Source organism: Dasypus novemcinctus, chromosome 7 (assembly GCF_030445035.2).
Source record: "Dasypus novemcinctus isolate mDasNov1 chromosome 7, mDasNov1.1.hap2, whole genome shotgun sequence".
In the NCBI taxonomy this organism is placed as follows: Eukaryota; Metazoa; Chordata; class Mammalia; order Cingulata; family Dasypodidae; genus Dasypus; species Dasypus novemcinctus.
In genome coordinates this window covers 81214113-81233151 of record NC_080679.1, presented here as the reverse complement: position 1 = coordinate 81233151, position 19039 = coordinate 81214113, and the positions used below count along the sequence as shown (strand labels likewise).

At 36.0% G+C, this 19039-nt stretch overlaps 1 protein-coding gene across 5 annotated transcripts in view; it reads left to right on the top strand.

Moving 5' to 3' along the window:
* Nucleotides 1-19039, top strand: part of B3GALT1 (beta-1,3-galactosyltransferase 1) — a 617370-nt gene that overhangs the window by 1403 nt on the left and 596928 nt on the right. The window lies entirely within an intron of this gene.

The window sequence follows — 19039 nt, the reverse complement described above, 5'->3', positions numbered from 1 at the left end:
GAAGTAACGGTTGGTCCGCCTCCCTGAAGAAGGGAGGAAAGAAGGGGCACAGGGAGTGGAGACTTTATGGTGTTTGAAACCCCTCCAGGAAGGCTTGCCACAGTTTTCTTGTGCTTAGATTTGAGGTTGGAGAGAGTCCCGCTGACAGGAGCTGGCCGAGGCTCCTTCTGCCTTGCGCCTCTTTGGCGCGCGGGTGCCTGCAACCGGACAGCGCGGCCGAGGTGGGGCGGGGCTCGGGTGCGCGACGGCGGCTCATCCAGGTGGACTCGCCGCCTCCCGGGCCGCCTGGTCACGGCGCCCTCCCCAGCCGGAACCAGTCTGGCGCGCTCGGGGCAGTCAGGGCTTCCCGGCGGCTCCGCCCTCAGAAAGTTCCCGGCCAGCGGGGGTCAGGGCAACCATCCCTAAAGCACGTTAACCACTGAGTGTAACCAGGTTTCCGTACCCACTTTCCTCCACGGCTCACGCTGTTTTCATTTCATTTTATTCTAATTTACTGTATTTTATAAGGCCATTCAGTTTTCCTCCGCTCTGCAAGCCCTTCCGCAGAAGGCGGATTTTGTGCGCTGCTGCAAATGGATGGTGCAGCCAGGTCAATTCAGAATCAGCGTAGCTCAGTGCTCTGGTTTCTCCATCCACATACTGGACGCACAAACTTACTCTTCAGGATTGTTTTGTTGTGGCCGATTGTCTCCATAGGAGCCTCCGTTTGGGCAAGTTCTTGAAATACCTCGGTTTTGCGGACCAGTCCTGCCCTGGCCGGGCTGGGGAAATGCTCTGTTCGCTGACTGAGGGCGATTGTTTTGCAGTGAGAAATGGAGGTAGAAAAGGCAGCTCCCAGCCTGCCAGTTAGAATCTTTGGTGAAATAAAAATTGGCTTAATAGCGAGAGCAGATCCTGAACTGAGTTTAGTACCCTCCCTGTTATGTATCTCCATAGCCCCTTTTATTGGAGGAATCTTTTGCCCAGGGACAAAACAAAACAAACAGGCAAAAAAAAAAAAAAAAAAAAAAAAAAAAAAAATCCAAACCCCAGAAACCACTTTGGTTGGGTTCGCTTTTGATTGGGTAGCACAGGAAAAATTAAGGGAAGGCACCTAATAGAAATATTGTACAATATCAGCAGGGAGCTGTCCAAAATGTCAGACATGTGTTTCCAGTTTTGTTTTTTTTTAATGGTAAAGATTCCATTTCCTTCTAATTTAGTAATGTAAGTTATTCTTTAGCAAATAACCAAATGTTTGCTGGTAAATTAACAGTGGTGTTAGTTCTGTGTTCAGTGATGTTGGCAAATTTTTGAACACTTAACTGATGAGCTCTCAGTGTAATTTTTAGTGCTATTGTAGTTGGATATTTAAACATCACATTTGGGTTAGTAGAAAACTGATGCTAAATGTTGTCCTGAGAGTCGAAATAACATCTGCTTTACAAGTCCAGAGTTTTCTAATAAAATTAAATAAAGTATAGGGTTGTTGTTGTTATATTTCTATACAAAATTTATATTACGTTTATTAAACATCTAAGCAATTATTTTACTTTTATGTTTTACTTATGCAGTGCTGTGAACTGGTAAACTGTTTATTTTTCCCCTTTGGTTTAATATGGGCAGATAGAATTTAAATGTGTTATGCGTTTTTAGTTAAAATTTAAAATAAGCTATAAATTAATACTACGTTACCAAAAATGGCCAATACTAAGAGTGGAGAGTTAAATGGAAAAAAAAAAATCATTGGCTGAGAAAGTGGTTTTCCATATTCCTATCAAGTAGCATATTGTAAATCCACTACATCGTATATTGGGGTAAGCTTCATATCTTTAAATGAAATAAGAGCCTTTGCACTAATTTTAAGGGTGTTCTTCTTTTTTGGAGGCAGGACGTTTTACTTTGGGAGATAATTTTTTCAGTTATTTAAATCCATTTTTAAATCACTAAGTTAAATGGTAATTGAGTGCAGGGAAATGCATAAATTTTATGCTAAAAGCAGGAGCAAAAATATGTAACTGAAAACAGAAATGATGTTGTATGCTTGTGAGAGGGGTCTGTGTAGGGGAGGTAATGGGTAGTGGTAGCTGCTTAGTTTATTAGTATACACTAGGAGCTCAAGTTCTGCAGTTCTGCAAATGCAATTTAGTTTTGACTTATTTTGCTACAAGGCAGCCCATGAGTGCAGACTACCATATTTTTTAGATGAATTTTAGTAACTCCAGTAAATGTCAACTTGTCAAGGCTCTAAGCCACTAAATTTACTTTTTGACCTATACCAGATTTTAATTTCAATACTCACTGTGTAACTTCTCCTTTAAGAAAACAAACAAAACAAAACTACTTTTAGTATAAATAGTAATACAATACATAGTTTATAAAATTATGTGGGGCAGAGTGTAAACTATAATGTAAACTATAGTTCATGGTTAGTAGCAATGCTTCAATATGTGTTCATCAATTGTAACAAATGCACACTAATGAAGAATGTTGTTAATGGGGGAAAGTGTGGGAGGGGGATGTGGTGGAACATGTGGGAATCCCCTATATTTTTTATGTAATATTTATGAAATCCCAATTATCTTTAACAATAAAAAAAATTACAAATAGAAACAGTATAAATACCATTACTCATCTTATGAAATAGAACCTAATTTGTTAAATACTCATGTTTAGAGATTGTACGTGGATAGGGAAGATAGTGAGATTTGTTTTTTTTAATTAATAGCAATTTATTTTCATTTAATTAATGGCGAAATCGTTCTTTTTCTTAAACTAACAATTTCAGGGAAATTATTTCATTTTCTATTAAAAACTCAAGTAGTTGAGTAAATCGTTCCCATACCCCCCCACCAAACACATATATACGTTAGGATGTAGGATTGGAAAGGTTCTCAAAAGGTATGTAAACATCTTGCATGTGAAAGAAATTCACCAAGGCATCCTGAATGAGGAATATACTTCACAAGAGAGCATTCTCTTTTCAGTGATTATTATTAATTATGATATTGGTTTTAAAATTTAACAAATTGCACCATGGGCCTACTATGTTGAGGGCACTGTTCTAGTTCTTGGAATATATCAGAGAATAAATCAAAGACCCTGCCTTCATGAAGTTTATTATATTCTATTGGGGTGAAATAGATCATAAAAACTAAGTAATAAATTTATACAGAATATCTTCTACCAACCCATTTTTTCCAAGCTCCCATTCCATGGCCCCGTCTCTTTTTATCTCATTAGTTCTGTAACTATTACACATCCACCTACACAGCAACACAAATACACTCAAATTAGTTGAAGAACTGGAAAGTAATCATGACTATAATCCAATACACTACCTTCTATTGTTCCTGAAGCTGTGTCTTAAAAAAATCAGAAACAATGCACAAAATGTGGAGGGTAAAGGCAAAAGGGATGGATTCAAAGATGATCAAGAAGTGAGATAACAGAATATCTACTTTTAAAAAAACATTTAAAATCAAATCATAATATTTTCAGAGGAAGTAAAGTGGCAAGCATTTATCCTTTACCATATTTATTTCAAATTAACTTTTTCAAATTTAGTGGAAAGCTGAGCCAGGTCTAGAAACATTGTTGGTCAACTACTAACCCCTCTGCCAGTTGCCTGTTAAACAGTCCTTCATTTTGTCAAAGTAAATGTAAGGAGAAATGACTGCATCTACCAGATTGTATGTAATTATCTTAATATCTGACAAAATATTATATTGTGTTAATGTTATATTGAGACCAAAATATTGTAAATTGGTATGCCGTTAGAGATCTCATATAATTTTTAGCATTAGAGGTAACTATATATGTATAATGTATACATTTAATTCAGTCCTTATATCTATGAAGTTCCTTTTAAATACTCACTACATGTTTTAAAAGACGATTCGCTATTTTCAGAAGTCTGTGGACTTCAAAAGGGTCAATGAGTGAGTTTCAGGTGCTCCAGGAAATGCCAAATTGTTTGCAAGCTTTTCTTATCTCAAAATGTTGCAGAATCAGGAAGAAAAACAGCTAAGAAAATGATTAAGATCTACTGCTCTAAATTAGCTTAAAAATTTAAAGCAGGAGCAGAAAGGGGAGACCTGCATGGATAGAGAGGGCTTTATGCAACTAATACCTCCCTCAAGGAAAAGAAAAGGAAAATAAGAAAACAGCAACAACAACAAACTATTTCTATGTCTATCAGAAAGTAACTTTCTCAGGACTTGAAGAGACACTTCATTGGCTTCAACTGCAAACTTGCAACTGAAGAGGTATAACTGACATATTGCCCATGGGCTTGAGTTACTGTAGTTACCATTTTGTTTGTTCTTTGACTATGAAATGTTTCCTTGACATTTATAGAGGGCACCGGGGCTGAATGTCTTCCTCACTGAAGGACAGTACTTGCAGATGACTTCTTGAGGAATGGAGGACTCATTCAGAGCCTGAGCACTCAGTCAAGGACAATTGCCAGAGACAGAGGGTGATTGTATGCAAGTAGTTGTAAATTTTAAATGCTTCTGGACAAGAAGAATTGCACTAAATATACCATTGCTTCATGCATAAAGTACATGAATCAATGGTAAGGCTTCCTCAGTCCTGTGTCCACCCAAGCAGTGTTGGTGAGTAGACATCAGAGTCCGTCACTACTTTAGTTCCAGTGTCTGTAAAATGGTGGATATATCAGTGATTGTTTGAATGGCCATCTTTGGGGACTTAGATAAAATTGAATATGAGTAATATTTGATTTCCCCAAGTGAAAGCAGCTATCTAATACAGGCAGTGAGAGATGCTATGTTTTATTATAAGCAGCAAATAACTTATTGCATCTATAAAATTATTTTAGTGATTATTTTGGCCTAATTCCCTTTATCCAAAGAAATAAAAGATAATCTTCAATATGGGACTTTGCTGACTAAAGCACAAAATAAGTCAGTTCCTGAAATTACTTCATGGCAACTTCTAATAATCAATTTTTTCTATTCTCTTTGTTCTTTGTTTCTATGTATTTTTCTATCTCTTCCAGCTCCCTGTCTTTCTTTTCAATGTAACAGAAAGCAGTTATTTCAATGTTACCTGAAAATTTCTCCTGACTTTATATCATAGTAAGACAGGAATCAACATATTAAAGCTCAAATTTTTTCTAAGAAAGAATTACAATAAATGTGAATAAGTAGAGAAATTTCCAAGATAGGTAGAAATATCAAAGGTTTATATATATATAATATATATGTATATATATGTCATATGTATTTCTTACATATATACAAATTATAATTTAATTCCAAAGAGATTGTTATAAAATTTACAGAGATTCTAAAGTTTATATAGAATAATATAGGTTATAATAGCAAATATTTTTAAAACAAAGACATCCTTGAGGGGAAGTTGCAGTATCAACTGTTTAAAGGGATTACAAAATGACAGTATTTGAGAAAATATGTTATCTGTAGGTGAACATGCAGACAACCTAATAGATGACAATAAAAGAGTTCAGATACAAACCCTAAAATATGTGAAAATTGGGCATAATATGAAATAATTACAAATCTGTGAAAATAGAAAAAGATGATCAGTAATGCTACTATGATAATTGAATATTATTTGGAGAAAGTATAGAATCCTTACCTCACTATATTCCAAAATAAATGTCAGATGAAGTAAAGAGTTAATATAAAGAAAAATCTAAAATAGCTAGAAAGAAAATTCAGACTTCCCAAACATAAACTTAGTGGAGAAATGGAAAGATCTGACATTGTAAAATTAACTTTTATGTAAAAATCATACCATAAGTATAATTAAAAATGTTAGATTGTATATTTGGTAACAGAAAAAAAAAGAAAAACCAAAACCCATGCAACCACATGACACAGTGAACCCCAAGTTAAGCCAGGGACTTTAATTAATAGTACAATTATAAAAATGTGCTATCATCAGTTGTAATAAATGTTCCACACCAATACGGAATGTTGGTGGTGGAGTGATATGGGAATCCTGTATTTTATGCATAATTGTTCTGTGAACCCACAACTTCTCTAAAAAATAGTGGGTGGGTCTATGATTGAAGGCAAAAAAAAAAAAAAAAAAGAAAACCTGAGGAAAATGTTTTCAACACAAATGGCCAATAACAGTTTAATATTCACTCTTATAAAATTCTTCCAATGTTTTCTCTTATTAGAGGAACTATCTCAAAGTATTGCTTCCCAGTTTATATCCATCTCCCTCTAAAGATAGCATACTTCTTGGAAAGCCTTTCATTTTATCCCCAGTGTCTTGTGCATAATTGCAGCACAATTGGTGTAATCATTTTCTGCTAAAAGAAACATAATGGAAAGGACAAATGAGTTTATATGGCTATGAGTCTCTAAAAAAGATCCTGGAGGTTATCAGAGGGGTTGCCCTTATGCACACCTGAACAGAGTCCCAGACACAGATAAAGTAGATACAACCCCAGGTATTGGTTCTTCTGAGGGCTACAGAGACCCACAGGTTTTATGGTCATGGCAGATGGAGTTCAGTTTAATGTCAGTTGGCCCTTCTTTGGAGTTTGTGTTTCTGTGTGATAGAGCTGAACTCAGATGTGATCTCTTTTCACAAGCATTTCCTGTTACTTTACCAGAATTGTAGTTGGTGCTGGGGTTTAATATATACCCAGGGGATCTGAATCTTGGGACTGACCATATCATAGCCAGGCCCTGAGCCTCAACAGACTTCAGCTCCCACACTCTGGTTTATTGGACTTACCCCAGTCAGCTAACATGGAGTTGAAGAGTGCCTACATGCCTACACCATGGAGCCAAGAGTGCCTACAACTGAAAGCAGGAGAATTGCATCTAGCATCCATGTGGAATCTAAGCCCCCTCTTGACATAGATGTGGAATGGACACAACCAATCGAAGTTCCACAGGATGGAGGAATAGAATATAGATTAGAGTGGACTTACTGATATTCTATTCATGAACTATTGTGGTTAGTAATCGAAGAAAATGTGGCATTGGTGTGGAGAAAGCGGCCATGGTGGCTGCTGGGTATGGGGAATGGGAGGAAGAGATGAGATGTGGAGGCATTTTCAGGACTTGGAGTTGTCCTGGGTGGTGCTGCAGGGACAATTACTCGACATTGTAGGTCCTCCCATGGCCCACTGGATGGAATGTGGGAGAGTGTGGGCTATGATGTGGACCATTGACCATGAGGTGCAGCGATGCTCAGAGATGTATTTACCAAATGCAATGAATGTCTCATGATGATGGAGGAGAATGTTGCTATGGGGGGGAGTAGTGGGGTGAGGGGGGTGGGGGGTATATGGGGACCTCATATTTTTTTAATGTAATATTAAAAAAATGAATAAAGAAAAAAAAAAAGAAATATAAGTATCCCAGCAACAGAAAAATTGATAAAGAAAGAAATTAGGTAGTTTTCATAAAAAGGAGGTACAAAAAGCCAGTAACTGTTTACAGTTTTAACTTAATGATAAAATAAATGAAAATTTTAAAAAAACATATTTTTCAGCTTATCAAAATAGCAGATTATTAGTAAAGTTTGATTCATTTATAAAGGTTGATAATGATAAAGATGAGGTAGATTGCAGACTTATACATTTCTGATAAGACTGTTAATTGGTGTTATCAGAATTCTTTGGTTGCGTGCCTCAGAAATCATGAAAATTTAAGGAAAAAGATCCATAACAAAAGCAAAGGTATTTTTATAGTTTACAGAATTGAAAGAAACAGATTGGCTACAGAGATAGTGGGAGGAACTGATGAACTATTGTTGGTCAACCATCAATGGGATGAATCAAAATCATTCCTTTCTGTCAGTGCTTGAATTTGCTTCCAACCCAAATTCCTGGATAGAGAGTATGGTTGGCCCAGCTTGGTTTTCATGCCTGTACCTTAATGAGTGGATCACTGGGTGCCCTGATTGCCAGACCAACCAAGACAGCATGGAGGAAGATCAGAGAACTTAGACTACAGAAGGTGAAATGAATGTTGGACAGGCAAAAACCATGAAAACCCACTATGTGTACCAAGAGCCTTAAAAATGTTTTCTTTGTTTTAATAACACCACTTCTAGGAATTAATTCAATGGACTTAATCAGAGATATACACAGTTGCATTAAACTGCCATTTGCAGTAGTTTAAAAGTAGAAATAATCTATTTGGTCAAAGATAGGGGGATAGTTAAAATATGGTACATACCATAAATCATGATTTTTAAATTATGTAGCTAATAACATTGGGAAATGCTGATGAAATAATAGTGAAAAAAGCAGAATTCAAAATTTCATATAAAGAGTGATCCTATTTTCACTTATACTAGAAGTATTAGATAAAATATTAACACTTATTTTGGGGGGTAGTGGGATTATGGGTTTTACTTTCAAGTATTTAAAATATTTTTGCAAGAGACAGACATTATTTTAATAATAGGAAAAAATCTATACTAAAGCAAGCAAGCAAACAAACAAAATAATAATTGGGGAAATAATACTGGTGTTTTTTTTTTTTGAGCTTCCCAACAACTATATTGGAAACAAAATATTGAACTGATATACTTTAATTTTTAGTAGGAAAGAAGCTAATTGTACAACATTCCTTTTTCTATATTAAGTTACTATGTCTCAAGTGATATTTGGCTGTTTTCCTACTTGGATAACTTTTCAGAAGTAATTTAGGACTGTGCTCTTCAAATCTTTGTTTCAATGTAAGTAGCTTCCAGTAAAGAACTTAAATGTATTTACATTTTATAGTTCAAATGAATTCTTTTGGGATAGGAAGTTAAAACAAAGAAGGACAATAATCCGATGTATGAATATCTGCTTGTATTGCATCACCTATACTGCTAATTCTTATTAGCTCAAGCTTAATTTTAGACCATCTATTTTATCTTAAGAAGGTAAACTATAGTTCAGCCAAATTATTAAATACAATTAAAGATTCGATTAAATTTGATTATAAATAAAACAGAACAGCATGCTTTATTAATAAATCAGAAAGCAGATATAGCTGAACGTTTTGACCTAGAAATGGAGTTGCTCATTTAAATGTATGCGTCTTTACTTTTAAAATATGTATGTATTTGTTTACTTTTGATTATCTTGCCTTCCTTGTCTTTATTTGCATGATTAATTTGCCACATAGGACTGGACCAAAAATCCATTTCACTTTCATGGCCTCTCCCTAGAGACTCCTGCCCAGGTTTACACTTATCTGTCAGTGTGTTTTGTGTATGAAAGTTAATGTGAACTAATCTCATTTGAAGATCTTGTAGAATCTATTTAACCATCTTGGCCATAAGGGTAGCCACCAGAATAGGGAGCTTTTCTCACTTGTTCCTCAATTTCAGATATTCTCCTTTCCCATCTTCTGTTCTACTACACTAAATACATTATATGAACGATATGAAGAATAGTCATTCACCTACTAAATAACAAAATTAAAAATAATCATGTTCAATGTTGGCAAGGATGCAGTGAATCTGGTGCTTTTAGACACTGTTCATTGCAATTAAAATTGGCACAGCCCTTTTGGAAAGCAATTTGGCAATATATAAGAAGAAAAACTAAAAAATATTCATACTGTCTGATCCATTAATACTCCTTCTGGGAATCTATCCTAAGGAAGCAGTGCAAATTATGAAAAGGTCACATGTTTGAAGATGTTGAAGGATGTATTATGTGCAATAAAGAATCAGAAGCAGCTTTATGCCCAACAATACAATTTGGCACATCCATTCGAGAGGATTACGTATAACTACTAAAAAGTATATAGGAGGAATATTATAAACTAAAACTCTATATTATGTTTCTTCGGGGAAATGTGGTACAAAATTGTGCACAAGTCTGTTTGTTAAAATGGGGAGAAAATGGTGTTTTTTTCTTCTCTTTTTTTTTTGCCAGCTTTCTAGATTATGTTATGACTTTAAAAAAAAACAAAGAAAACTAGATTTTATCTTTGTTTTTTTAAATATTTTTGCATGGACTAAAAGGCATAGCTTTTTGGTGGTTCTAACTTCTTTGCCACTATTCAGTGGTATGAGATTTTTCATCTTCTCTTTTTTGGGAGTTCCTTCAAGAGTTTGTAATACAGGTGCATATTGTCATTAAATGTGCTCTTTCACTCCCTTCACTGTATCAAAGGACATATCAATCACCGAACGTCCATATGATATACTTCCTCTTTTGGAAGATCAAATTCTAATGTTTTGAACAATCCTGAATTCACCTTCTGCTACTGTCCCCCAGGCTCACTAAGCTCTTGTCATGCTATTTCTCTTTCCCAAACACACTAAGTCTCGATAATTTTCTTAAAACTTTAAAAAGATATATGAGAGCCCTTATAATTGGTATTCTCTTTTAGAAGTTAGAAAAAAAGAAGGTAATTGTGAACAATTTTTATGGGAAAGAAGTAAGAAAGAAAAGCTGACCAATTGGACAGTTTCCTGATACTACATATTTCATTAAAATAAACTCAGGTTAAGTTTGTAAATGGCAAAAGTATCATATATATACATGTACTTAATTCATGTAGTAGACACTAAATGCAATTGCACAGAGTAGTCATTTATTTTGGAGAAAAAAACAACTAAAATATGAGAAAAAAATACCTTTTTTCGTGTGAGTTAATTTGGTAACTTGAAGTGAAGCAGGAAGAAACAGTGTGAAGTATGTATTTTTTTACCCCATTAACTCTTGGGAAATGAATGTGGTGACATTAGCTTTCTTTACTGAAATGTGTTTCATAGCTTAGGCTATTTTGATATCTTTGCCCATTGATTATCACATTATCTTTGAAGTATTAAGCTCATAGTTAATTTCAAAGAGAATACAATGAGAGTAAGAGTGTCATCTCATGTTTGAAGCACTGTATTTCACAGTTCTATGTATTTACCTTTCTGCCATGTGAAGTGATTTTGATTTCCCTGTAATAAAGATGGTATTTTCTAAGACAGTACACCGTTGAGTAGAAGGGAATGCTTTGAAGCCATGCAAAGGGCGGTGGTGTAGTTCTCCAAAGGACTTGCCTCTGACATATGGCCTGTACATGGTTTGCCAGGACCATCATCAGGGAATTGATCAAACTTTAAAGGACCCATCCCGCTTTTTTTTGCCAAAACTCCTTTAACCCCTCATGTATCCTTTAACTATAGCCAACATCATCTGTTCCCCTATCATTTCATAGTCCAAACTCAGAGATTTCGCAATCAGTTCTTCCAGTTTCCCACTACCATTAACTGATATTTAAAATAATTGTGGACATCTTCATGAAAAAATTTCAGTAGCCTTCTTAGCTCTGAAAATGTATCCATTTAAACATGCATTTATCATTAAATGCTCAGTTAATGGTTAGGGGTAGAGATGACATAATTTAAAAATGATGCCAGTATCTCATTTTAGTAAATACAACAATAGTTTCTATCTCATTAAACTTTTAATGAGAATAATAATATTAGTAACAGCAAATGATTTTTAAGTGTTAATCTGTGTTAGATGTAGAATTGCCAGTCATTTTATAGGCATTATATTATTTCATGCTTAAGAACTTGAGAGCCAGATGTTATTAATATTTCCATTTTATAAGATGCTAAAACAGAGAACAAGATATAGATTCAGTAATATATGCAGGGTAAAAAATGGATTATTAATGGCATCAATAATACAACACCAAAACTTAAACACAAAATGTACTGCTTTTGCTTAGTAATTTTTGGAGAAGTAGGATGACTTGGTTTTCAAGTTTGCACCCTCTCCTGTTCAAGTTCAAAAGGTGGCAAAATTTTGAACTCGAACTCTCTCTAGATGGAGAGATATATATCTAGATATCACCATATATATTTATCACCATATATATGTATATATTGCTGCACAAACAGATGTCACCATATTTATCACCAGAAAGGCAATATCAACTGAAAGAGCCCAGAAAGAGTCCTATAACTGAACAAGCAGTCCCACCTTACTCAGATGTTGACTGTAATTTCTGTCTGTAGTAGTCCCCACTTCTGTCACATAATTTATTACACTGTTGTATTATTTCACAATTTAATTTAAAATTGGGAATTGAAAGAAGTGATATTTGTAAATCAAGTTAGAAAAAGCCTCCAATGAGATCCCTTCTATGTAGCCAATATAAAAATCAAGTTGAGATTTGGCTGCTAACCAAAGCATTTTATTAGAGGAGGGACAGGGCTGTACATTTCTACTATTAGCTTTGAAAAAAAAAAGCTTGGTGTTTCTGCATGATGGAATTGGACTCAGAGGGGATCTCTTCTCACAAGACTTGCATGTTACTTTATTGGAATTTTTGTAGTTGGTGCTGGGGTTTAAGATATATTTAGGGGATTTGAATCTCTGGACTGATAATATGACACTCAGGCCCAGAGCCTCAACAGACTTCAGCTCCTACACTTTGATTTATTGGACTTACCCCACTCAGCTAACATGGAGTTGAAGAAGGTCAACCACCACACCATGGAGCCTAGAGTGTCTACAACTGAAAGCAGGAGGAGTGCATCCAGTATCCATGTGGAATCTAAGCCCGCACTTGACATAGATGTGCAATGGACACAACCAATCCAATGTCCACAGAGAAAATGTGGAATGGGTGTGGGAAGGGTCGCCATGGTGGCTGCTGGGTTTGGGGAATGGGAGGAAGAGATGAGATGTGGAGGCGTTTTCGGGACGTGGAGTTGTCCTGGGTGGTGCTTCACGGACAATTACGGAACATTGTAGATCCCCCCAGGACCCACTGGATGGAACGTGGGAGAGTGTGGGCTATGATGTGGACCATTGACTACGGGGTGCAGTGATGCTCAGAGATGTACTTACAGGGTACAATGGATGTGTCACGATGATGGGAGTGTTGCTGTGGGGGGAGTGGGGAGTGGGGGCGGTGGGGTTGAATGGGACCTCATATTTTTTGAATGTAATTTTAAAAAATAAATAAATAATTAAAAAAAAATACCCAACACATATCCAAAAAAAAAAAAAAGCGTATTATATGTTTATAGTTTATTATTTCTTTTCGTAAGCTTTTGTTGAAAAAATGGTATCCTGTACTCGATTCTCCCTTTGATTCATAATTGGTGTGAGAACTCTACTATGTTACCAGTGGTATGATAGATGTGTATGATAGCTGATATTTTTTCATCTATATGAAGTCATGAAAAAATAAAAAAAAACATCTATAGCATTGATTTCAGCATTCAAAAATTCAGTGATTAACTCCTGGGGACTTGCATATGAAGTTTTGTTTCCAACCTATTTTAAGTCATATGCACTGTCATATTTTAGCTCTGCAACTTTAACAGTTGGAAAACTAACTTCCCCAGTATTACCTGACTTGACATCCAAAGTGTCATGAATCACAATCAGGAGATTTTTTTCTAAATATTATATTTCAGGCAATTGACTATTCATCACTTATGATTAAGGAAAATCATTGCTGAGGCTATTAAAAATAACTTGGTCTATATTTGAAGCTAGATGCTCCAGAGACGAAAAGTTAGATTTGGCATTAATTATTAGTGCTCAAATTTTTTTGCTTTGTTTTCAGTTGCTTTTTGTACATCTATGGCTAGCTCAAAGCTAAATTAATGTTCTGTAAAATCCTAAATAAATAGTAAGAGTTCAGAATTTCTGAGAATGATGAAATAAGTAATGTATGAATATAGGAAAAATGAAAACTTAGAGTTTATGTATCCTAAAATTACATATCAACTTCTTTGCTATTACTTTATTCATTAACCACTTTTGGGGGACATATTCAGTGTATTTGGTGCACGTATTTATGTGCCCTAGTGGGATTCTATAGCTATATTCATGTACCTCTTAAAAATATATCTGCTTGTTATGGATTAAATTATGTCCCACCAAAAGATATATTCAGGTCTCTAACCCCAGGCCAGTAAATGGGACCTCATTGGGAAGTAGGATCTTTGAATATATTATTAGTTAAGATGAGACTAAACTGGATTAGGATGGGCCCTTATCTAATATGATTGGGGTTCTTATTGGTAGAAGAAATTTGAACACAGTCAGTAAGAGAGAGATGGCTGTCTGATGGAGGCAGATATTGTGTTATGCTTCCACAAACCTGGGAATGCCATGGATTGTCAGCTACCCACTGGAAGCCAGAAGAGAGATATGGAACAGATTTTCCCAAGAAGAGGAATCATGGCCCTGCTGACACCTTGAGTTTGGAATTTTAGCCCCCAGAACTGTGCAGCATGCATTTCTGTCATTTAAGCCAACAGTCTGTGGTACTTTTTACAGCAGCCCTGGCAAACTGAGACAAAGCTGTTGCTAATATTAGTCATGTCATGACTTAGAAAATACTTAGTATGTATATTGTCTTATCCTACTAAATCACATTATAACCTCAAATGCCCCCTCCCCATATGTATTAGTCAGCCAAAAGAGTGCTGATGCAAAGTACCAGAAATCTGTGGCATTTATAAAAGTATTTATTTGGGGTAGAAGCTTACAGTCACAAGGCCATAAAGTGTAATTTACTTCCCGCACCAGAGTTTCTTGCTATGTGTTGGAGCAAGATGGCTGCCAATCTCTGTGAGATTTCAGCTTTTCTCTTCCTCTTAAGGTTCCATGGTCCCAATTCCTTCTATTCTCTACTGTAGGTTAGCATAAGGCTCCTCCTCTCCCCAGAGCTCATTTCTATCTGGGCTCAGCTACTCTGCTCTCTACACAAGGCCAGATCTAAACTATCAGGTGAACAGCTCCTCTCTCTTCCCTGGTCTGTGTCTAATGGAGCCTTCTCTCTTTCCTCACATACCTCCTTCTCTGTATATTTCCTTCCCAGGGCTCTAGCATCACAAACTCCTACTCTTTCCTCTGCTCTGTCAGGCAGGGGAGGGGACTCAGCATCCTACTGACGTGGCCCAATCAAAGCCTTAATAATAATTTAATAAAGTAAAAGTGAAACCTCTGAATCTAATACAATCTGATATGCCTAGAGGAACAGACCAGTTTACAAACATAATCTGATATATATTTTTAGAATTCATAAACAATATCAAACTGCTACACCAAATATATGAAAGTTGCAATTATAAAAATAATTTGTAAAAAACTTGTCAATTGTTTTGAAAAATTTAATTAATAATATATATATTTGGCAAAGTTAATAATATAGCACATTCATTTTAATTTCTCAAATAGCTATTCCGTAGTTAAACAAGGAGTATCTAAATACTTTTTTTTCTATTGGCTTTTTTCAGAATTTTTTTTCAGTAAATGATGTCTAAAAAAGGCAAACAATGCAACTAAACTAAGCTATTAGCTTATTGGGTAAATTGATATTTGGACATTGCACACATGCAATGAGAATTAGTTGTAATAGAAATGTCATGAACATACCACAAAAACAATAGATACAAATATAGAAAAGATATTCTCAATAGAGGTCAGAAGCATACTGTTTTCTTTAGCAGTGCACAATATTGCGTATGATATTTTAATGGTGAGGTAGTATCTTCTGTCAGTAATGCTTACATATTCTTTTTTTTTTTCTTTTACCTACCTTAAAAGAAAATATATTAAACTCATTTAGCCTCATTTATAGGTATTCATTCAGTTACTATCTGCTTAATGCCTACCATGTGTCAGGTTCTGTTCTAGGGGCTGGGGACCCAGGGTGAAACAAAGTCCCTGCCCTCATGGAACTAAATAGCAGGAGAGAGAGAGAGACAACAGACGGATAAACAATATAAAATGTCAGATAGTGTGAGAGGAAGAACATAAAGACTAGATGGAAGGGTGGGATATATATTTTAGTTGGATGGTTAAGAAAGGTATTTTCAGATATTTGATCAGAGACCCAAATTTAATGAAGAACTGAACCACGTGAATATCTGGAGAAGAATCCTGCATGGAAGCAAAGAACGTGGTGTGTTAGAGGCATCTTAAGGAGTAAGTTTTTTAGAATCAAACCAGTCTTTGGATGGAATTTGCTACCATGTCATATGGGTGGCCTGGAAAATCAAAAGCATTGAGAACCAGTTAAAATGGTTCAGGTCAAAGGTAGCACAGGTGCCTTGGAAGACACAAATGAAAAGCCTCTCTGGGGGAAATAGTATCATCCTAGACTTAAAATGTTTTAGCAAATAATTTTTTTATATGTAATGCCTAGTATACATTTAAGCCAGGCATATCTTGACTGGATGATCAAAATTACCATTATTAGTGAAAAGCGGCTGATCACCATGTGCCTCCAGATATAATGCCCTGAGAAGGATACACTATCACTTATGTAATTTATATAATATCTATTATGGTTGAGAATGTAAAACTTTAATCTATTAATTTAGGAAACATCAGAAAAACCTTAATGGGAAGCAGTATGTTTAACAGAGGGAGAACAAATATAACAATGCCATAAAAGACAAAGAAAGATTGTGGAAATGTTTCAAATTAAAGGAGATCAAAGAGACATGACGATTAAATTCAATGCATGCTCTGAAGTTGCATTATGTACTGGAGGGAAAATATGCTAAAATTGACATTATTGGGTCAATTGACAAATTAGGAATGTGGATGGAAGACTAGTATAAGTATTGTAACCATGTTAAATTAACTGAAATTGATAATTCTCTTGTAATTATGTAAGGTAATATCCTAATTTTAAGAAACACACACTGAAACATTTATGAGGAAAAGGTCATGTATGCAACTTACTTTCAGATGGTTCAGAGAAGAATTGGATAAATGAGATAGATAGATAGATATACATGTAATTTTTAGATAAAAAGAATATCTGTATCTATATAATAGATATAGATAAATAGAATGGAAAAGCAAAGGGGATGAACTATTGCAAGGGCATTCTATGAACTATTTTTATTCTTGCAACTTTTTTGTAATTTTAAGATTGTTTCCAAATGAAAATTTAAAAATAAAATAATGGATTTGCAAGGATTTAACAGTATTTAAGTTATCAGACTTCATACAGTAAGTGTTAATACATCCCAATCCCTGCCATCTTTGAGTAAATAACATAGGGTGACTTAAATAACTTTGCTTTTAAAAATTGACAAATTATTCTTTACTATGATCAACATGTTGGATAATTTAATATAACAGTCTTAACTTAAACATAAATATATGCCTGCATATGGATTGGGGGTATTTGAGGGAAGATCTTTCAGTCCGAATATACTTGAAGGACCCTGTTCTATGATGAGCCCAGTCTGAAGGTCTGATAAAGTTCCCTTCCAATGCAGACTGCCCAGTTTGTTTCTTAAACTGGTTAAGGTGAGGAGAGAAAACAGTTTTTTTTTTAGCTCAGTATTTAGATGCTGTCATATCTCCTCTCTGGATTTGGGAGCTACACTGGAAGGTCGTCTCTGGTCCTATGGCTTATATTCTATCACTTTTTTTCTTCATTGCTCTTTTTTTTTCCCCCTTTAAATACCAATTTTTTTTATTACCATCTTTTTTTTTTAAAGATACATGTATCATACAATATGTTACAAAAAATTTTTTAAGAATTTCCCATATCCTCCACTCTGCCCAGCCTCCACTCCTCCCACATCGACAACTTCTTTCATTACTGTGGTACATTCATTGAATTTGATGAACACATTTTGGACACTGCTACACAGCAGGGATTATAGTTTATGTTGTAGTTGACACTCTCTCCCCGTCAATTCAGTGGGTTATGGCAGAATAGATAATGTCCTGCATCTGTCCCTGTAATATCTTTCACGACAACTCCAAGTTCTGAAAATGCCCCCATATCCCTCTTCCTGCCTCCCTGCCTTCAGCAACTCCCATGACCACTGTCTCCATATCAATGATATAATTTCTTCCATTGCTAGAGTCACAATAATTCTATATTAGAATACTAGTAAGTCCTCTCTAATCCATATTTTATTCCTCCATCCTGAGGGCACTGAGATGGTAATGCCCATTCTACCTCTAAATTGAGAGGGGGCTTAGATCTCACTTGGATGATGGATGGGATTCTCCTGTTTGCAGTTGTAGACCCTCTTGGTTCCTTGGTGTGGTGGCTGATCATCCTTACCTCCTTGTTAGCTGACCTGGGTAAATCCGATGAAATGGAGAGTAGGTATTGCAATTCCGCTGAGGCTCAGGGCCTAGCTGGCATGTGGACAGTCCAGAGATTCAAGTCTTCTGAACATACACCAACCCCAGCACCAACCACAGGTTCAGTAAAAGCAACAGAAGAGGCACGTATAGAGAAGTAACATCTGAGTAGAACTCCATCATACTTAGAAACGCAAATTCCAATGCAGGGTACACTGGCAAGGCACTGAACTCCAGAGCTATCTGTCATGACCATAGGAACTGGGTGTGTCCATAGCCCTCAGGAGCACCTCTGCCTGGGGTTGTTTCTACTTTGTCTCTGAGATCCTGCTGAGACATGTGTAAGTGTGACCCCTCTGATGACCTCCTGACTCATTTTGAAGTCTCTTAGCCATATAAACTCATGTGTCTTTACCATTTCCCCCTTTTATTCAAGGTCTTTTTCTAGTTGCATCACCAGCCAGTGCTTGTTAGTAAGCTCTCTCATCCCTGGGAGTCATGTCCCACTCTGGGAGGGATGTAATGCATTTATATGATGAGTTTGGTTTAAAAAGTGGCCAAATTTGAGAAACATAGAGGCTCTCAGGAGGTAACTCTTAGGTACCCTGCAGCTCTAGGCCAAGTTGAAATTTCAAGCACATAGGCTCATACACATAGTCATCAGTATCAACGGTCCATCACTGCAACATCCTTCTTCACTGGTCTTTGCCCTTGCACTTGGGGAATTGTTATTCCATTGGGGAATGTGACAGAGCTCCCCAGGATGGGAACTCAGCACTCCCTCAGTTGTCATGTGAAACTCTACCCACTGTGTCAATACCCAATGAACATCCAAACATATCTATATACCCTAGATGCATGTCCTGGAGAACTTCCTCACACCAATGCACCCCCCCATCAATGACACCCCACACCAATGCTCTTCCCCTGCTATAGTTGAATCCTTCTGTGATCCAAAACCTTTTCAAAAATGAAGCCTAATATAGTGCCAAATTCAATTAA